Here is a 19,559-nt window from a genome sequence, read left to right as displayed (position 1 = left end):
GCACTCATAGTACCTGGTTTTAACTTCTTAGTGCTGAAAAAGGCACTGAAGAGGTAGAAAGAAACAGTCCTGAGTCGCTGACGCCACCCCTCTCCCACCCCTGGCAGCAGTGGCCTGGTGCAGAGAGCCTCTTTGGGTGCTGGGGCAGGGAGAACCCAGCAATTCTGAGGCATTGAACTCAGTGTTGTCCTGTTAGAGCAGAAAGGAGAACTGGGTCAAACTCAGCTGATGTCTGCCCACAGAGGGCGCATTTAAACCAGCCCTAAACAGAAGCCAGTCATGGATCCCAGCAGTCAGAACTTGTGCCTGCAAATCTCACCACAGAGGGCTACAGTGCTCTGTGACTCCAAGTAAACTTGAAAGGCAGTCTAAACCATAAGGACTGCAATTCTTAGGCTAGTCCTAGTGTTGAATTAGGCCCAGAAGCAGTGGACTGGGGTGGGCGTGGTGGGGAGGTGGCTTGGATGCAACCTACTAAGACACCAGCTGGGGCAGCCAAGGGAGTGCTGGCATCACCCCTCCCCTAACCCCAGGCTCCACAGTTCGTGGCTCCAAAAGAGACCCCCTTCTTCCACTTGAGGAGAGGAGAGGGAAAAGTGGATAGGACTTTGTCTTGCATCTTGGATACCAGCTCATCCACAACAGGATTGGACACCAGTCAGAGTTGTGAGGCCCCCATTCCAGGCCCTAGCTCCTAGACAACATTTCTTAACACACCCTGGGCCAGAAGGGAACCCACTCCCTTGAAAGAAAGGACCAAGTCCTGGGAGCATGCATCACCTGCTAACTGAAGAGCCCTAGGGCCCTAAATAACGAGCAGCAATACCCAGGTACTACATCAAGGGCCTTGGGTCAGCCTCTGAGACTTGCTGGCTTCAAGTGAAAGTCAGCCCATTCCCAGGTGTAATGACTATGGGGCAAAACTCCTCCTGCTTGAGAAAAGCAGAGGCAGAAGTAAAGGGGACTTTGTCCTGCACCTTAGATACCAGCACAGCCACAGAGGGGCAAAGCATCAAACAGGCTCTTGGGATTCCTGATTCTAAGACTTGACTCTTGGACAGCGTTTCTGGACCTGACTGAAGCCAGCAGGGAGCCCACTGTCCTAGAGGGTGAGTTCCAGGCCAGGCAGCATTCACCATGAGCTGACTGAAGTGCCCCTGGACCTTAAGGAAACATGGGTGGTAGTCCAGCAGTACTCCTTGTGGCCTGGGGTGGTGGTGGCTACAGGGAGAGGCTCCTTTGCCCTTAGAAAGGGGAGGGAAGAGTGGGAAGGACTGTGTCTTATGGTTTGAGTGCCAGCGCAGCTGTAATACAGTAACACCAGATAGACCTCTAAGGTCTTTGACTCTAGTCCCTGACTCTTGGATAGCACCTCTGGACCCACCTGGGGCCTGGGAGACCTCACTATCCCGAAAAGAAGAATACAGGCCTGGTCGGCTTTACCACCTGATGATCATAGAGCCCCAGGGCCTTTAGAGAACATAGGCAGTAGCCAGGGAATGGTTACAGCAGGCCTTGGGCAAGCCCCAGAGCTGTGTTGGATTCAGGTCTGACCCAGCCCAGTTGTATTGCTGGTGGTGCTTGTGTCACTCCACCCCCAGCTTTATGTGGCTCAGAACAGAGAGAACGATTTCATTTGTTTGGGAGAAAGTAAGGGAAGAGAACAAGAGTCTCTGCCCAGTAATCCAGAGAATTCTCCCAGATCTTGTCCAAGACCATCAAGTCCGTACCTCTATGAGTCTGCAAGAATCACAGCATTATTGGGCCTGGGGTGTCTCCTAAAGCAGATACAGCTTAGATCACAACACCCAAGTCTTTTCAAATATCTGGAAAGCCTTCCCAATAAGGATGGCTACAAATAAGCCCAGACAGTGAAGACTACAATAAACACCTAACTCTTCAATGCCCAGACACCAAAGAACATCTACTAGCATCAACACCGTCCAGGAAAACATGACCTTACCAAATGAACTAAATAAGGCACCAGGGACCAATACTGGAGAAACAGAGATATGTGACCTTTCAAACAGAGAATTCAAAATAGCTGCATTGAGGTAACTCAAAGAAACTCAAGATCACACAGAGAAGGAGTTCAGAATTCTCTCACATAAATTTAACAAAGAGATTGAAATAATTAAAGAATCAAGCAGAAATTCTGGAACTGAAAAATTCAATTGGCATACTGAAGAATGCATCAGATTTTCCTTTAATAGAATTTATCAAGCAGAAGAAAGAATTAGAGAGCTTGAAAACAGGCTATTTGAAAATACAGAGTAAGAGGAGACAAAATTAAAAAAATAAAAAACAATGCAGCTTGCCTACAGGATCTAGAAAATAATCTCAAGGGCAAATCTAAGACTTTTTGGTCTTAAAGAAGTGGTTGAGAAAGAGATATGGGTAGAATGTTTTTTCAAAGGAACAATACCAGAGAACTTCCCAAACCTAGAGAAAGATATCAATATCCTAGTACAAGAAGGTTATAGAACACCAAGCAGATTTAACCCAAAAAAGTCTACCTCAAGGCATTTAATAATCAAACTCCCAAAAGTCAAGGATAAATAAAGGATCCTAAGAGCAGCAAGAGAAAAGAGACAAATAACATAAAATGGAGCTCCAATATGTCTGGCAGCAAGCTTCAGGGGAAACTTTACAAACCAGGAGAGAGTGGCATGACATATTTAAAGTGCTGAAGGAAAACAAAAACAAAAACAAAAACAAAAATATTTCACCCTAGAATAGTATATCAGGCAGAAATAGCCTTCAAACATGAAGGAGAAATAAGTATTTTCTCAGACAAACAAGAACTGAGGGATTCCATGAATACCAGACCTTTCCTACCAGACGTGCTAAAGGGAGTACTCCCATCAGAAAGAAAAAGACATTAATGAGCAATAAATAATCACCTGAAGGTACAAAACTCACTGGTAATAGTAAGTAAATGGAAAAACAAAGAATATTATAACACTGTAACTGTGGTGTATAAACTACTCTTATCCTAAGTAAAAAGACTCAAAAATAACCAATAAAAAATAATAACTAAAATAACTTTTCAAGACATCATCAGTACAATAAGATATAAATGGAAACAACCAAAAGTTAAAAAGTGAGGAGACAAAGTTAAAGCATAGAGTTTTATTAGTTTTCTTTTTGCTTGTTTGTTTGTTTATGCAAATAATGTTAAGTTGTTATTCAGTAAAATAATAGGTTATTTATAAGATAGCATTTTCAAGCCTCATGGTAACTTCAGACCAAAAAACATACAATGGACTCACAAAAAATAAAAAGCCGGAAACTACTTTATATGACCAGAGAAAATCACCTCTGCTAGAGGAAGATAGAAAGGAAAGAAAGAAGAAAGAGAAGACCAAAAAACAACCAGAAATCAAATAACAAAATGGCAGGAGTATGTCCTTACTTACCAGTAATAACATTGAATGTAAATAGACTAAACTCTCCCATCAAAAGACATAGACTGGCTGAGTAGATTTAAAAAAAAAAAACAAGACCCATTGATATGTTGCCTACAAGAAACACAGCCTACAAATACACACAAAGGCTTAAAATAAAGCGATAGAAAAAGAAACCCCGTGCCAATGGAAACCAAAAAAGAGCAGAAGTCACTATATTATATCAGACAAAATAGATTTCAAGAAAAAACTATAAGAAGAGACAAATAAGGTCACTATATAATGATAAAGGGGTAAATTCAGCAAGAAGATATAACAATTTTAAATATATATGCACCCAACAGTGGATCACCCAGATATATAAAGGAAACATTATTAGAGCTAAAGAGAGAGCTAGGCCCAAATACAATAATAGCTGAAGGTTTCAACACTCCACTTTCTGCATTGGACAGATCTTCCAGACAGAAAATCAACAAGAAATATCAGACTTATTCTGCATTATAGAGCAAATGTATCTAATAGATTCTTACAGAACATTTCATCCAACAGCTGCAGAATACATATACTTTTCCTCAGCATATGGCTCATTATCCAAGATAAGCCATATATTAGGTCACAAAACAAGTTTTAAAACATTCAGATGATTAGGGCATCTTCTCTGACCACATGGAATAAAAGTAGAAATCAGTAATGAGAGGAGTTTTGGAAACTATAAAAATACATGAAAATTAAACAATATGTTCCTAAATAACCAGTGAGTCAATGAAGAAATTAGGAAGAAAATTGAAAAATTTCTTGAAACAAATTATAATGGAAACACAACATACCAAAACCAATGGGATACAGCAAACTAAGAGGGAAGTTTATAGCTGTAAGTACCTATATCAACAAAAAGGAAACACTTCAAATGAACAATATAACAATACATCTTAAAGAACTAGAAAAGCAAAAGCAAACCTAACCCAAAAGTAGTAGAATAAAATAAATAATAAAGAGCAGAGCAGAAATAAGTTACATTGAAATGAGAAAAAATACCAAAGATCAATGAAACAAAAAGTTGTGTTTTTTTTGAAAAGTTTAACAAAATTGACAAATCTTTAGCCAGACTAGAAAAAAAAAGAAAGAAGATCCAAATAAATAAAATCAGAAATGAAAAAGGAGGCATTACAATTGATGCTGCAGAAATTCAGAGGATGATTAATGGCTACTATGAGCAACTATATGCCAATAAGTTGGAAAATCTAGAAGAAATAGACAAATTCCTAGATATATAGAACCTACCAAGATTAAACCAGGAAAAAATCCAAAACTTGAACAGATCAATAACATGTAACAAGATTGAAGCTGTAATAAAGTCTCCCAATAGAGAATAGCCAGGACCTGATAGCTTCAATGCTGAATTCTAACAAACATTTAAAGAACTAATACCAATCCTACTCAAACTATTCTGAAAAATAGAATAGGGGGACACTACTTCTAAACTCATTTTGCAAAGCCAGTATTATCCTAATACCAAAATCAGACAAACACACATCAAAAAAAGAAAACCACAGACCAATATCTCTGATGAATACCAATGCAAAAATCTCAACAAAATACTAGCAAACTCACTTTGGGAGGCCAAGGTGAGTGGATCACGAGGTAGGTCAGGAGATCGAGATCATCCTGGCTAACACTGTGAAACCCCGTCTCTACTAAAAATACAAAAAATTAGCTGGGCATGGTGGCGGGTGCCTGTAGTCCCAGCTACTCAGGAGGCTGAGGCAGGAGAATGGCATCAACCCAGGAGGTGGAGCTTGCAGTGAGCCGAGATCATGCCACCGCACTCTAGCCTAGGTGACACAGCAAGACTCCATTAAAACAAAACAAAACAAAACAAAAAAAACTAGCAAACTGAATTCAACAATACATTAGAAAGGTCATTCATTATGACCAATTGGGATTTTCTCTGGAATACAAGGATGGTTCAACATATGCAAATCAATCAATGTGCTACATCACATCGACAACGTGAAGGATAAAAACTGTATGATCATTTCAACTGATGCTGAAAAAGCATTTGATAAAATTTAACATCCCTCATAATAAAAACCCTCAAAAAACTGGGTGTAGGAGGAGCATACCCAAACATACTAACAGCCATGTATGACAGACCCACAGTTAATATCATACTCAATAGGAAAAAAATGAAAGCCTTTTCTCTACGATCTGGAACACAGCATGGGTTCCTTCCCACTGTCACCACTGTTATTCAAAACAGTACTGGAAGTTCTAGCTAAGGCAATCAGGCAAGAGAAAGATATAAAGGGCATCCAAATTAAAGAGAAAAAAGTCAAATTATCCTTGTTTGCAGATGATATGATCTTATATTTTGAAAAACTTAAAGACTCCTCAAAAAAACTATTGAACTGATAAAAAAATTCAGTAAAGTTGCAGAATACAAAATCAACGTACAAAAATCAGTGGCATATTTATATGTTAATAGTGAACAATATGAAAAAGAAATTTAAAAGGTAATCCCATCTACAATAGTCACACATGAAGTTAAATACATAGGGATTAACTTAACCAAAGAAGTGAAAGATCTTGATAATGAAAACTACAGAACACTGATGAAAGAAATTGAAGAGGACACCAAAAAATGGAAAAATATTCCATGTTCGTGGATTGGAAGAATCAATATTGTTAAAATGTTCATACTACCCAAAGAAAGCTACAGATTCAATGCAATCCCTATCAAAATACCAATGGCATTCTTCACAGAAATAAAAAAAATTATAAAATTTATATGGAACCACAAAAGACCCAGGATTTCCAAAGCTATTCTAAGCAAAAAGAATAAAACAAGAGGAATCACATTACCTGACTTCTAATTATACTACAGAGCTATAGTAATCACAACAGCTTGGTACTGGCATAAAAACAGACCCATGGACAAATGGAACAGAATAGAGAACCCAGAAACAAATCCACACAGCTACACTGAACTCATTTTTGACAAAGATGCCAATAATATAAACTGGGTAAAAGAGTCTCTTCAATAAATGGTGCTGGGAAAAATGGATATTCATATGCAGAAGAATGAAACTAGACCCCCATCTCTCACCATATACAAAAATCAATTAAAAATGGATTGGAGACTAAAATCTAAGGCCTCAAACTATGAAACTACTACAAGAAAACATTGGGGAAAATCTCTGGGACATTGATTTGGGCAAAAATTTCTCAACCAATACCCCACAAGCACAAGTAACCAAAGCAAAAATAGACAAAAGGGGTCACATCAAGTTAAAATCTTTTGCACAGCAAAAGACACAATCAACAAAGTGAAGAGAGAATCCACAGAATGAGAGAAAATATATTAATTAATAACCAGAATATATAAAGAGCTCAAACAACTCTATAGGAAAAAAAATCTAAAAATTTTATTAAAAAATGAGCAGAATATTTGAGTAGACATTTCTGAAAAGAAGACACACAAATGGCAAACAGGCATATGAAAAAATGGTCACTATCATTGGTCATTAGAGAAATGCAAATCAAAACTACAATGAGACATTATCTCATCCCAGTTAAAATGGCTTATATCAGAAGACGGGCAATAACGAATGCTGGTAAAGCTATGGAGGAAAGGTAACTCTTGTATACTTTGGTGAGAATGTAGATTTTTACAACTACTATGGAGAACAGTCTGAACATTCCTCAAAAAAGTAAAAATTGAGCTACCATATGATCCAGCAATCCCACTTCTTGGTATATACCCCTAAGAAAGGAAATCAGCATATGAAAGAGATATCTGCATTTCTGTGTTTGTTACAGCACTATTTACAATAGCTAAGATTTGGAAGCAACATAAGTGAACCACCAATGGAAGAATGGATAAATAAAATGTGGTACATATACACAATGGAGTACTATTCAGCCATAAAAAATAAGAACCAGTCATTTGCAACAATATGGATGGAACTGGAGATCATTATGTTAAGAGAAATAAGCCAAGCACAGAAAGACAAAATTGCATGTTCTCACCTATTGTGGTATCTAAAAATCAAAACAATTGAACTCATGGACATAGAGAGTAGAAGGATGGTTACGAGAGGCTGGGAAGGGTATTGGGAGGGTGGCAGAGGGAGGTGCGGATGGCTAATGGGTACAAAATAATAGCCGGAAAGAATGAATAAGACCTACTATTTGATAGCACAACAGGTTGACAATAGTCAATAATCACTTAGTTGTACCTTTTAAAATAGCTTAGAGTGTAATTGAATTGTTTGTAACTTGAAGGATAAATGCTTGAGGGGATGGATACCCCATTCTCCATGATATGCTTATTTCACATTGCATGCCTGTATCAAAACATCTCCTATACCCCATAAATATATGCACCTACTATGTACCCAAAAAAATTGAAATTAAAAAACAAACATGAGCGGAAGGCAAACAATTCTGCCTGAGGAGCAGCGGTTCCACCCAGTTTTCTCTCATAGAACCCCAGTTGCTGTCTTGGAGTTGGCTTGTGTCCAAACCCTCTACTTTGTTCCATTTGTTCTGCTCGTGTAGCCTGCCTTTGCTTTTGACCAGGCCCATGCCTAGCTGTATAGCTATCTGCTAACCTGGACTTACTGACCTGGAGTGCACACCATGCCTGCTCTCTCATGGCTGGCCTCACATGCTGAAGTCTGGACTTGGCTTCCTTCCCTGGATTCATGGTACCCATGGGCACTTTCTGCTTTCCCTTGTGTTCCACGGCCATTCTTCTGGCCTGGCTCTGGTTCCTGGCCTTTTCTGAGAGAAGTCCTATTTTTCTGCTGCTTCTGCTGCTGCTGCTTCTGCCAGACTGGGTTGGATTCCTTTGTACTCTTGTCTGAGCAGCTCAGAGTTTTTGTCATTTTTTTATTCCCTCACATTACCAATAAGAAGTAATTGCAAGAAGGGTAGAAAGTAGAACCAGAATATTGTCTCCATTTTACAGATAGCTAGACTCAAATCCAAAACATTAAGGTGGCTATGTTCGTCAAATTAAGACCAGCTTAATACAGTACCAACTTCCCCTGACACTCATTCCTGCTCTCTTCTCTGCCAGTATTCTCAAGATTTGGGAGAATGCTGTTGCAGTAACACAGGAGATGAGACCCAAAGCAGGATACACCACCTGCCAATGTCTTGTTCACCCTCAGCCCTCTGACATGACCTTGGAAGAAAGAGGAAATTCTGTTTCTATGTAAAGAAGGCCATCAAGGGAAGGTTTACTGTATTGGTTTCCCAGTACTACCATAACAAAATACCACAAACTAGGTGGCTTAAAAAAACAGAAATTTGTTGTCTTATAGTTCTGGAGGCTGGTAGTTCCAAATCAAGGTGTTCAAAGAGCAATGTTCCCTCAGAAAACTGTAAGGGACTTTTTTCTTGCTGCTTTGTAGCTGCTGGTGTTGCCTGCAATGTTTGGCATTCCTCAGCTTGTAGATGTATTATTCTGATGCTCCATCTTCACACAGCATTCTCCCAGTGTTGCTGTCTTCACCTGGCTGCCTTCCTAGAGGATAACAGTCATATTGAATTAGGGGCCCACCCGACTCCACTATGATCTCATCTTAACTAGTTACACCTGTAACAACCCTATTTCCAAATGAGGTCACATTTTGAGTTACTGGGGCTTAGGACCTCAACATATCCTTTTTTCAGTGACACGTAAAGTTCACTCATAAAGTGATTATCATAAATTCAGCTCATAAAGGTATTAAAATAAGTTGAATTCCCTTTTAGGAGAAGAAGTGGTCCAAGGGCATGGGGATCACAGAGCGTGAAAAGGCAAACACACCTTAAAAATGCTTTTGAGGGCTGGTCACGGTGGCTCACGCCTGTAATCCCAGCACTCTGGGAGGCCGAGACAGGTGGATCATGAGGTCAGGAGTTCAAGATCAGCCTGGCCAACATGGTGAAACCCTGTCTCTACTCAAAATACAAAAAATAGCCGGGTGCGGTGGCACGCACCTGTAATCCCAGTACTCAGGAGGCTGAGGCAGGAGAATGGCTTGAACCTGGGAGATGGAAGTTGTGGTGAGCTGAAATCGTGCCACTGCACTCCAGCCTGAGTGACAGAGTGAGACTCTATCTCAAAAAAAAAAAAAAAAAAAAAAATATATATATATATATATATATATATATATATACACACACACACACACGCACATATGCTTTTGAGGTTTGCATCAAGAAGCAGGTACCCAGGTATCCTCTCTTCTAGGTCCCCTCCTCACAAGGCAGGAGAGGCTCACAGGCACCAGCTCCCCTGCAGGGCCTTGTAGGAAGACTCTGATGACAGCAAGATCTCCCCAACACATATTATAAAGTGAGAGGCACAGGCATTTGTCCCTTTGCTTCTGGGGAGAGTCCTGCATTCAAAACTTTTCTTGACACTTAATTCAATCTTGTCCTCAAATTTTCCAGAATCTAGAGGCCAAAACTAAGGTTCAGTTCTTGAATTTGCCTCATGTTCAAGTGTTATCACATTTATTATACTGAGGACATGTGGCCCAGATGAGTATGTTCTTTATACAGGTTGGAGAATCTGGAAAATCTAGAAATCAAACTACAGTCTCAGTTGAAAAAGCCAGGGAGATTTATTCTGAAGAAGAGAATAAAGGATTGGGGAATGGAAATAATGACTGCTTTCAAACAATTGACGAGCTGTTACTTAAGGAGACAAATGGTTCTTACATATTAGTTTTTCTTTTTGATAGAAACCCCTAGCAAACAAAAAATATTAATACAGAAGTATAAAGAAATTGAACAGGGAAAAAGAGAGAGAGAGATGCTCAAGTTGAAGCAGAATGTTCCAGGAGATAGGCCAAGCTCTCTCAAAATATAATTTTGAGCATGTCAAAGACTCAAAGAACCTGAGAGTTGTAAAGCAACTTGAGGTAATGTCATCTTTTTTTTCTTTCTTAGTGCAGGAAATACTTTTATTGCATTCCTGACAGTGGTCTTCTAGCTACCACTTGATTATTGCAAAGACACAGAAATCACTAACTATACCACAGAGCATCCCATTACCTTTTGGATGGTCACTTTTAATTATTAGAAGATTCTTCCTTATCTTGAGCCAAACTTTAACCCTTGATTTCAACCACCCTTTGGATAATCCTCGGCCTAGTTTCCAGTGTATGTTTTCCAGACAGGGTTCCATTCAGCTCTAGGGTTTCTGGAGACCCTCCTGTATCTGTCTATGATGGAATGAGGAAGAGAGAGTGATAACACTTGAACATGAAGACAGTGCAGAAATCATATAATTAGTTTTCTCATTTACTTGTAGTCCTGAGACGGAGGGCATAACCTGCAGAAGTCAAGTTTGCCTAAAATATATATATATATATATATATATATATATATATATATATATATATATATAAATTTAATTTTTTTTTTTGGAGGCACAGTCTTACTCTGCTACCCAGGGTGGAGTGCAGCGATATGATCTTGGCTCACTGCAACTTCTGCTTTCTAGGCTTAAGTGATTTTCATGCCTCAGCCTCCCAAGTAGCTGGAATTGCAGGTGCACACCATCACGCCCAGTTAATTTTTGTATTTTTAGTAGAGACAGGGTTTCACCATCTTGGCCAGGCTGGTAACTCAGGCAGTCTGCCTTCCTTGGCCTCTCAAAGTGCTAGGATTATAGATGTGAGCCACATTGACCAGCCAAAACATTTGTGATACTGAATTCCAATCCTCTCAGAAGTGATCATGAAGACTAATTTCCTGGTTCCGAAAGTTTTCCTTTATTTGATCTTTGTATGTCATTTTACTGTCACAGAGTTGCTAGGGAGTAATCATTTCCACTGTCAGCCTACCCTAGACACACACCATGCTCATTCTTAAATCCATGAGTGTAGCACACTTTATCCCTCAACTAGTACTGATTGTATTTAGCAGGTTGCAGTCATTGAAGTCAAGGACTCTGTATCCACATGCACTAATGCTTGCCTTTTACTAGGTGCTCTATAATGTGTGTTGAATGACTGAATGATGCATCTTTCTATGCTGTTATTCTTGGCTTCTTGTCTATATTCCCTCTCCCTACCCATCTAAATTGGATGATAAGCAACTTGAGGTGAGGTCTGATGCTCTGTATGCTGCTGAAATGGCAGAGCCCTTAGGGAATGCTGGGCACTGGAGAGTAACAGAATAAATACTGTTGATGGATGATTAGAGAATGAGTGGGTCAATTGTTGCCATGTAAGTCTGGGATTCATACACATGGGCATGTACTTACATTTCTATTCATGTTTTATATAAAGGGCTTTTGACTCACCTTGGTACCTTGATCCAGTTTCCTCCAGCACAGTCCTGTAGTCAATGCTCGGGTCATGGAAATACTTCACATAGATGCGACAGCACACACATCTTTTATGAGCTCTGGTGACTTGGGTTGTACCTTGAAATTGCAAAAGTGAAGGTTTGTTTAATGATTTTTAATTAATTTTAATTACTTACATTTTGAATGGTGACTTAGCATTCTGAATCCCAGCCCCTCAGATCACTCTGGGATGCATGCCAATTTCCTCATTACACACTGCTCCCCTAACACTATTTGATAATGAAAGGCTTTAAAGCAACCCCCACTCAAATATTCAATATGTAATGGGGAGCTCTTGGGAGACAGGAGTGGATTACAGTGTGAGGTATAGATAATATAGCTTATCGGACCTGAATTTATAAAAAGATATTTTCAGCGGGGGAACATTCTGCTTTTGGCAATGAGGCAGAACTCTTCCTCCTTTTACCCTTGTCACTATGCTTCAGTGTCCTAACCCTAATGCAATCCTCATCAATGCCTGGAATGATGAGCTAATAGGAGCAATAGTCCCAAAGGGATTAGATGGCATTTCCCATAAAGGTTGAAATGTCATTTAATTTTAAAAGATGTATTGGAGATAAATCAGAGGAGAGCGAGAAGTGGGAAGCATTCACTCACTAACGGAGAGGACATAGGTGAGATACTTTTTAGTTTTAGATGGTAAAACACACACCAGCATAGACTTCCAAGCAAGGTTGAGAACTCCCTAGGGGCAAAGACCATAGCATTTTGTAATGTACGTGAACTTTGACACAATACCAGTGAAGTTCCAAACACTGAAATGTTTTAGCTGTGGGATCAGGGCAAATAATTTGGCACTCAGAATTTAGTTTCCACAGTTCTAAACTCATTCCTGTCTCAACGACCATGGAGAAAGTTCAATATAGTATTTGGCACATATTAGATGCCCCCAAGTAGTAATCTCTTCCCTCCTTTATCTTATGTTTAAAACTATAAACAGGTCTTGTTTTTTTTTTTTTTTTTCTTTGAGACCACATAGGGAAAGTTCTACCTAGAGGCAAGGGAGGATAAAATGATTCCTGGAATTATATATAGTGCCGAAATATTCCAAGGATATGATAATTTAACAGGCCTCATTTGTCTGTCTCCACTCTGATGTTGTCTAGAGAGAAAAGCAGTAGTAGAAGAAAGAGTTATATCTGCTGGAGAATGTATGACAAACTTGATCCAATAGGTGATGGCCTATGGCCCTGGTTTCCTGAGGGTCCTGAGACTATGAATGAATGTTGTTCAGAGTGCTTGTGCTAGTGATGTAGCCTGAACCAGCTGATCAGTCTTGGGCATCAGAGAACTATGTATACAGCTTCCTGCTGCTGCTGAGACACTCAGCTTATTATCAGAGCTGAAATGGGAGGGGGTCAGACTACTATATTTTTGTGGACAATGTGGCTCACAGAGGAGTAAGATATAGCCACTCGTTTATTCAAAGGATTTAGAAACACTACTTTTTGATGTGAAGGCTGAATGTTACTCCAATTCCAGATGCTTATCAAAGATATTTACTGGTCCTCATATAAGATATTTCATTTCTCTCTTTTTCTCTGCCCATTTCATTCTTAACTGGCTGCTTTTCCACTTTCTTTATTTTCCCTTGGCTAACAACTGAGAGTTGCCATTTGAAGTCTCTGTCAGGAGTTGTGAAGTAGAAATTCGTTAAGGTGATTAGGAATTGTTATCAAAGGAAAGAAATTTTAAGAATTATATGAGGCCAGAAGAGATGGCTCATGCCTGTAATCCCAGAACTTTGAGAGGCCAAGGCAGGCAGATCGCTTGAGCTCATGAGTTTGAGAGCAGCTTGAGCAACATGGCAAAGCCCTGTCTCTACAAAAATACAAACATTAGCAAAGGTTGGTGGTGTGTGCCTGTAGTCCCAGCTACTCAGGAAGCTGAGGTGGGAGGATTGCTTGAGCCTAGGAGGTTGAGGCTGCAGTGAGCTGTGATTGCGGCTTTGCACTCCAGCCTAGGTGACAGAGTGAGACTCTGTCTCAAAAAAAAAAAAGAAAAAGAAAAAGAAGGGAATTATATGAGTTCACCAAAGTCAAGGATATTTGTTCTTAGCAGACTTCTTTTCTTGATCAACTCCTTGTCAAAAGACCGAAGCGGAAGTGATGGGTGCTGCCACCCAGGGATGTTGGAAGCGAAGGTGAACTCAGTAGAGGTGAGTCAAGTGGGAAGTAGCCGACCTCTTTTCTGTCCACAGTCTGTGCATAATTCATAGCACAGAGATTACATACAATTTCTTATTTGTGAACCATTAAGCAGACTGGTTATTACTCTTGGCCAACTGAAAGGAGATGACTCCCTCTACCAGCATCAAGGACACATAAACATTCTCAGACCCTTAGAAAACAGTCATCGGTTCCTTCAAAGTCCTTAGTTTTGAACTCTTGCTAAGCTGCTGCATATCCACTTTCAAAAGGACCTTTTGCACCAAAAGACTCCACTGTCAGCAGGTGTAAATACAAGTATCACTCCTGGAGTATGGAGGACTGAGGGACAGGAGGTATACAGGCTGAAAGGGAAAGAAAAAAATAGAAGGAGTAAAGTCTACTCATTTTCTTCCTTATGGCAGTTGGAACTGAATAAAAAATAAGCCAGGGGCCCTACATTAACTAGGTTTCAATTCTATTCCTTCCTCTCAGCCCCATTTCCCCTGTCTTCTCATCCACATCAGAAGATGGTCCAAGTGTCTGCAATCTTGAGATGAATCATAACGGGTATTTGAAGTAAAAGTTGGGAGTACTACTTCTGCTCTTGTGTTTTCCATGCAGCCAGAGTGAGTGAAGAGAGAAGAGCAGATGGGAGGGGGAGTCAGAGAAGAAGTGTGGGCACGCAAGCTTTGTGTCATGGGAACTTCCCCCCAAGAGTGGGGTGCATTGTCATCGTGGTTTCACATAGGTGTGTGCCACAAGACACTGAGACTCACCTGCTTTCTTTACCCAATAGTTTAGAAAGCCAGCAAAATCCTTGTGTAGCCTGGATCAAATTCACTCACATGCTACCCTGCTCAAGGTCCCAGAAGTATTTTTGTGTTCAATGCTATGGAGTAAAAGCTAAAAAGATATATTTCCTGTCTTTGCAGTTTAACAAATTTTTATAGGCATTTCATATCTGACAGCCATTTCATGCTTCTTTTACTAAAGCTTGGGAGGCAGCCGGGGCCAGTTCTCAACACCTTTGAGAAGAGAATTTTGCTTCTCTGAAATTTTAGAGCAAGTTTTTTATAGCTTTGGCTCCTGTGTGTTCCTCGGTGCCTGTATGTGACGCATGTTGTGTTGCTTCCACATTTTTGTCAGTGTCTGGAAGTCTCCGAAGAGTTGGCAGTGTCTCTCGCTAGCCCCAGGGACTCACTTTTGTTTCTTCATTGACTGAGTTTGTTCACTCTCTTTCTACTCTTTTCTTTTCTTCTCTCACTTAAAAAAAAAAATAGCAAAAGGCATTTTAAATGAGTGAGGCAGTGAGGTGCCAGAGTTGTGACTTCCATACCTCAGTGAGTAATGATAGGATTAAAAAACATTCCATATGTTTCATTCAGGTAGCTGTCCGGGGATGTTGCCAGAAATAGAAAGTGATAGAAAGCAGGATATCACAGTGGAGCACAATACAGAGCCGTGTTCACAGAGTCCCGTTACACCTCTTTCTTCCCTTCCCATCCAGCTCCCCAGGGGCTGGAGGAGCTGGGATGAAAGAGCCTTTCATGGAATGAAAAGCCAAGAAAGCCACACAATTGCCAGTGTCTTGGAGACAACAGTAAATGGAGTGTGACGCTCAGTTAATTAAGTGATGAAGGCAACAGAGCTCTTCCTGAGTTCGGTTGCCCTGGTCCCTTCAGAAGCAGAGGCAAGTCTGAGTTCGAGCCCTTCTGGTCCTAACAACTTTGCCATCAGGGGTTTATCTGAGCTCTGCCTTGAGGCAGAGTGAGAAATAATCACCACCAATTCTAAAGCTGACAGAAGTTCTTTTTCGAGGTTCTTCTCCTCCGCTGCGGTGGCGTGTGGTGTGTGGAAATAGCATTGAATTTGCAATCCAGTAGTCTCAGATACCAGTCCTGGCTGGACTTCCTTCTTGCTACAACTTGATTTCTCCTCCGTAAAGTGGGTTAACAGTAATTCTTACATCACAGGGCCATTGAAAGGATCAAGTAACATAAATATGTGTTTTATAAACTAATAGGTATTATCATGACATTGACATTGTAACTACTCCTAACTGGACTGAAAACATTCAAAGAAAGGCAGACTAGAGCTGATGAGAAAATGAAAGAGGTCCAAATGGAAGGGAGTGAATTGATATATATTTCTTTTTTTTCTTGAGACAGAGTCTCACTCTGTCACCCAGGCTGGAGTGCAGTGATGTGATCTCATCTCACTGCAACCTCTGCCTCCCAGGTTCAAGCAATTCTGGGACTACAGGTGTGCGCCACCATCCCCGGCTAATTTCTGCATTTTTAGTAGAGATGGGTTTTTTGCCATGTTGGCCAGGCTGGTCTCGAACTCCTGGTCTCAAGTGATCTGCCCGCCTGAGCCTCCCAAAATGCTGGGATTACAGGTGCACACCACTGCGTCCAGCCAATTGATAATATTTTCATGAAGTACATATACATACGTATACATACATATATATTTTATTTTCATGTATTTATATTTTGAGATGGAGTTTTGCTCTTGTTGCTCAGGCTGGAGTGCAATGGTGTGATCTTGGCTCATTGCAACCTCTGCCTCCCAGGTTCAAGCAACTCTCCTGCCTCAGCCTCCCGGGTGGCTGGGATTACAGGCATGAGCCCCCACACAAGGCTAATTTTGTATTTTCAGTAAAGACGGGGTTTCACCATGTTGGTCAGGCTGGTCTCGAATTCCTGACCTCAGGTGATCTGCCTGCCTTGGCCTCCCAAAGTGCTGGGATTACAGGCATGAGCCACCATGCCTGGCTATATATTTTTATTTTTAAAATTAGGTTACACATGCCATCTTAAAAATTAGCCCTTGTTTTTTCTTGTCTCCTCATTCTATTTTGTTTTCTTTAACATTAGCCCACCCAGCTGGCTAGAGAAAAATTAAATCACAAATGAATAATCATTTAATTGTGATTTTTGCACAGTAGTAAGTACTCAGGATGTATATGAATTAACCAGGAAGTCCACATCTAGTAGACAAAAAGAAGACTCCCTGGATGAAGCCTGGGTAGTCTTCTGGCCAATGATCTGCCTGTCCCTGCATGGCAGGTGGCCTGCCTCTCAGAGATTCTTGAGTCCCTCCTATGACCTCTGGATTTATTGGTGTTCACTTGACAAATGAACTTAGCCATCTGAGTTTCTGAATTTGTCTGAACAATGTGAGTTTGTTTTCTCAGAGGTCTTTGCTCCTGGTGCCTATATCTGCTTCTCCCCAGAACATCATCTCAACTTTTCATCTCCACATCCACACCCCTAGACTAATAAGTCAATCCTTCTCTGCGATTGCTCCCATCTTTATTGGTTGGTGTTGACACCACTAACCTTGTCAGAGCTATTGAGTAGGTAAGTTTTTGCATTCCTTTTCTTGACAGATTCAAAGTCTTTATTTATGTCTTTCCTAAGGTAAAAACTTTCTCAGAATCTCAGGCGTGTCCTATAATTTATAAAATACAAAACTCTAACCAAGTCTGGTATGAAAGCATATATCAGCATTTCCAGTGGTACCCAAATGCCCAACCCCAGTCTTTTCAGATACAATAGGTGAGATTACATTAAAACAGTGGTTCTCACATTCTTCTACAATCTGGCATTCTCAGATTAGAAGAGATAGCTCAGTACAGAAGTGATTCTTGTGAGGATAGGAGGGGTGGTAAGGGGAAATACCTTTCTTCAGTTGGACCAGAAGCTTGAGGAGGAAGAGGAGGTATGCTAATTTACATAGGACTCTCCAGTGGGAGCTGGAATGTGGTTAAGGCTAAACACATGAATTGACCATCGGAGTTACTTCTTGAAACATGAGACTAATGTCACTACTCCTTGGCTTTCATCATCAGCTCTAGAACCACAATTTTTCCGTAATGTATCATATGATTATAATTTGACTTGTTCAGGCTCCTCCCAGGACCAGAGCACAAACTCATGCCGTACCTCTATTCAGATGGTTTTATATTGTTCCATGGAGCTGCAATCTCTTTTGGGAACTGTACCAGGCTACATAGTATGCCTCCTTCATATTAATGTTCACCCAGAACCTCAGACCTTATTTGGAAATAGAGACAGTGATGATGAATTTTATGTGTTAACTTTACTGGGTTAAGGGATAGACCAGATATTTGGTCAAACATTATTTCAGGGTGTGTTTGGAGTGTGTTTATGGAAGAGATTAGTGTTTCAATTGGTAGACTGAGTGAAAAAGAGCACTCTCACTAATGCAGTTGGGCAGCATCTAATATATTGAGGGCCCAGATAGAACACAAAGGCAGAGGAAGGATAAATTTGCTCTATCTTTTAGAGCTGAAATGTCTGTCTTCTCCTGCCCTCAGACATCTGTGCTTCTGGTTCTTGGGCCTTCAGACCCAGAATGGGACTTACACCATCATCTTCTCTGGTTCTCAGGCCGTTAAACTTTAAAAGAATTGTATCACTGGCTTTCCTGGATCTCTAGCTCACAGATGACAGACTGTGGGGCTTCTCAGCCTCCAAAATCACATGAACTAATTCTTATGATAAATCACCTCATATATATATTTATAAATAAAGCAGATTGCCCTCTGTAATGTGGGTGACCTTAATCTAATCAGTTGAAGGCCTGGATAGAACAAAAAGGCAAACCCTACTGCAAGTAAGAGGGAACTCCTCCTGCCTGGCTGGGAGCTGGGACAATGATCTTTCCTGGCATTTGGACTCAAACTGAAACATCTGCTCTTTTTGGGTTTCAAGGCTGCTGGCTTTTGGACTGAAACTTATAGCACCGGCTTTCTTGGATTTCGGGCCTTCAGACTCAGACTGAACTGCACATAGCACCCCCGGGTTTCTAGCTTGCCAACTGCAGATCTTGGGACCTCTCAGCCTTCATAATTGTGTGAGCCAGTTCCTTATAATAAATTGTGTGTGTGTGCCTGTGTGTGTGTGTGTGCATGCAATCTCCTATTGGCTCCATTTCTCTAGAGAACCCTGACTAACACAGGGGCTTTGGAGATGTAATTTATTAATCTAAGATAAGGTCATACTGCATTAGGGTGAGCCCTGTTCCCACGACTGATGTCTTTATAAGAAGAGAAAACAGAGGCAGAGGCTCTTAGAGAGAACATCACATGATGACAGAGGCAGAGGTTAGGGTGATACACCTGCAAGCCCAGGGACACCAACGACTGTCAGCAACCACCAGCAGCCAGCAGAGAAGCATGGAGCAGATTCTCCCTTGGAGTACCCAGAAGGAACCAACTTTGCTGGTATCTTGATTTCAGACTTCTAATCTCCAGAACAGTGAGAGGATACATTTCTGTAATTGTAAGTGATCCAGTTTGTGGTACTTGGTTATGGCAGTCCTAAGAAATTGCTACAGTTTCCTACTCAACAACCTGCCTGCAATCAGTTCCTCTCTACTCTCTACTGCCATCCAGGACCGAGGTGCTGGTTCCCAGGCCCACCTGATGTCACATTGCTCCAGCAATGTGATGAAGGCCCTCCTACTCTTACCCTCCCCATCTGCCTTCCCTGCTGATGAGCAGCTGTCTGTCTGGGTCTCTTCTAGTGCCTGCCCTGAGTCTTTCCCTGTTATGGTCTGGAACAAGCAGTCACAGCCTTCTTGCTACCTTCACTGGCA

General features: G+C 40.8%; 1 long non-coding RNA gene across 1 annotated transcript in view; it reads right to left on the bottom strand.

Moving 5' to 3' along the window:
- The window catches only part of LOC117977042 (uncharacterized), a 400,174-nt gene that overhangs the window by 12,677 nt on the left and 367,938 nt on the right, over positions 1-19,559 (bottom strand). Inside the window, exons 6-8 of the long non-coding RNA XR_010110183.1 lie at positions 11,716-11,838; positions 10,461-10,630; positions 8,035-8,940 (exon numbers count right to left, since the gene is read on the bottom strand). This is a non-coding gene — a long non-coding RNA (uncharacterized LOC117977042). The remainder of the gene's footprint in view (positions 1-8,034; positions 8,941-10,460; positions 10,631-11,715; positions 11,839-19,559) is intronic.

The sequence above is a fragment of the Pan paniscus genome, chromosome 1 (genome assembly GCF_029289425.2).
Source record: "Pan paniscus chromosome 1, NHGRI_mPanPan1-v2.0_pri, whole genome shotgun sequence".
NCBI classification, from domain to species: Eukaryota; Metazoa; Chordata; class Mammalia; order Primates; family Hominidae; genus Pan; species Pan paniscus.
Note: the sequence above shows the minus strand (reverse complement) of the source record. Positions and strands in the feature narration are given on the sequence as shown.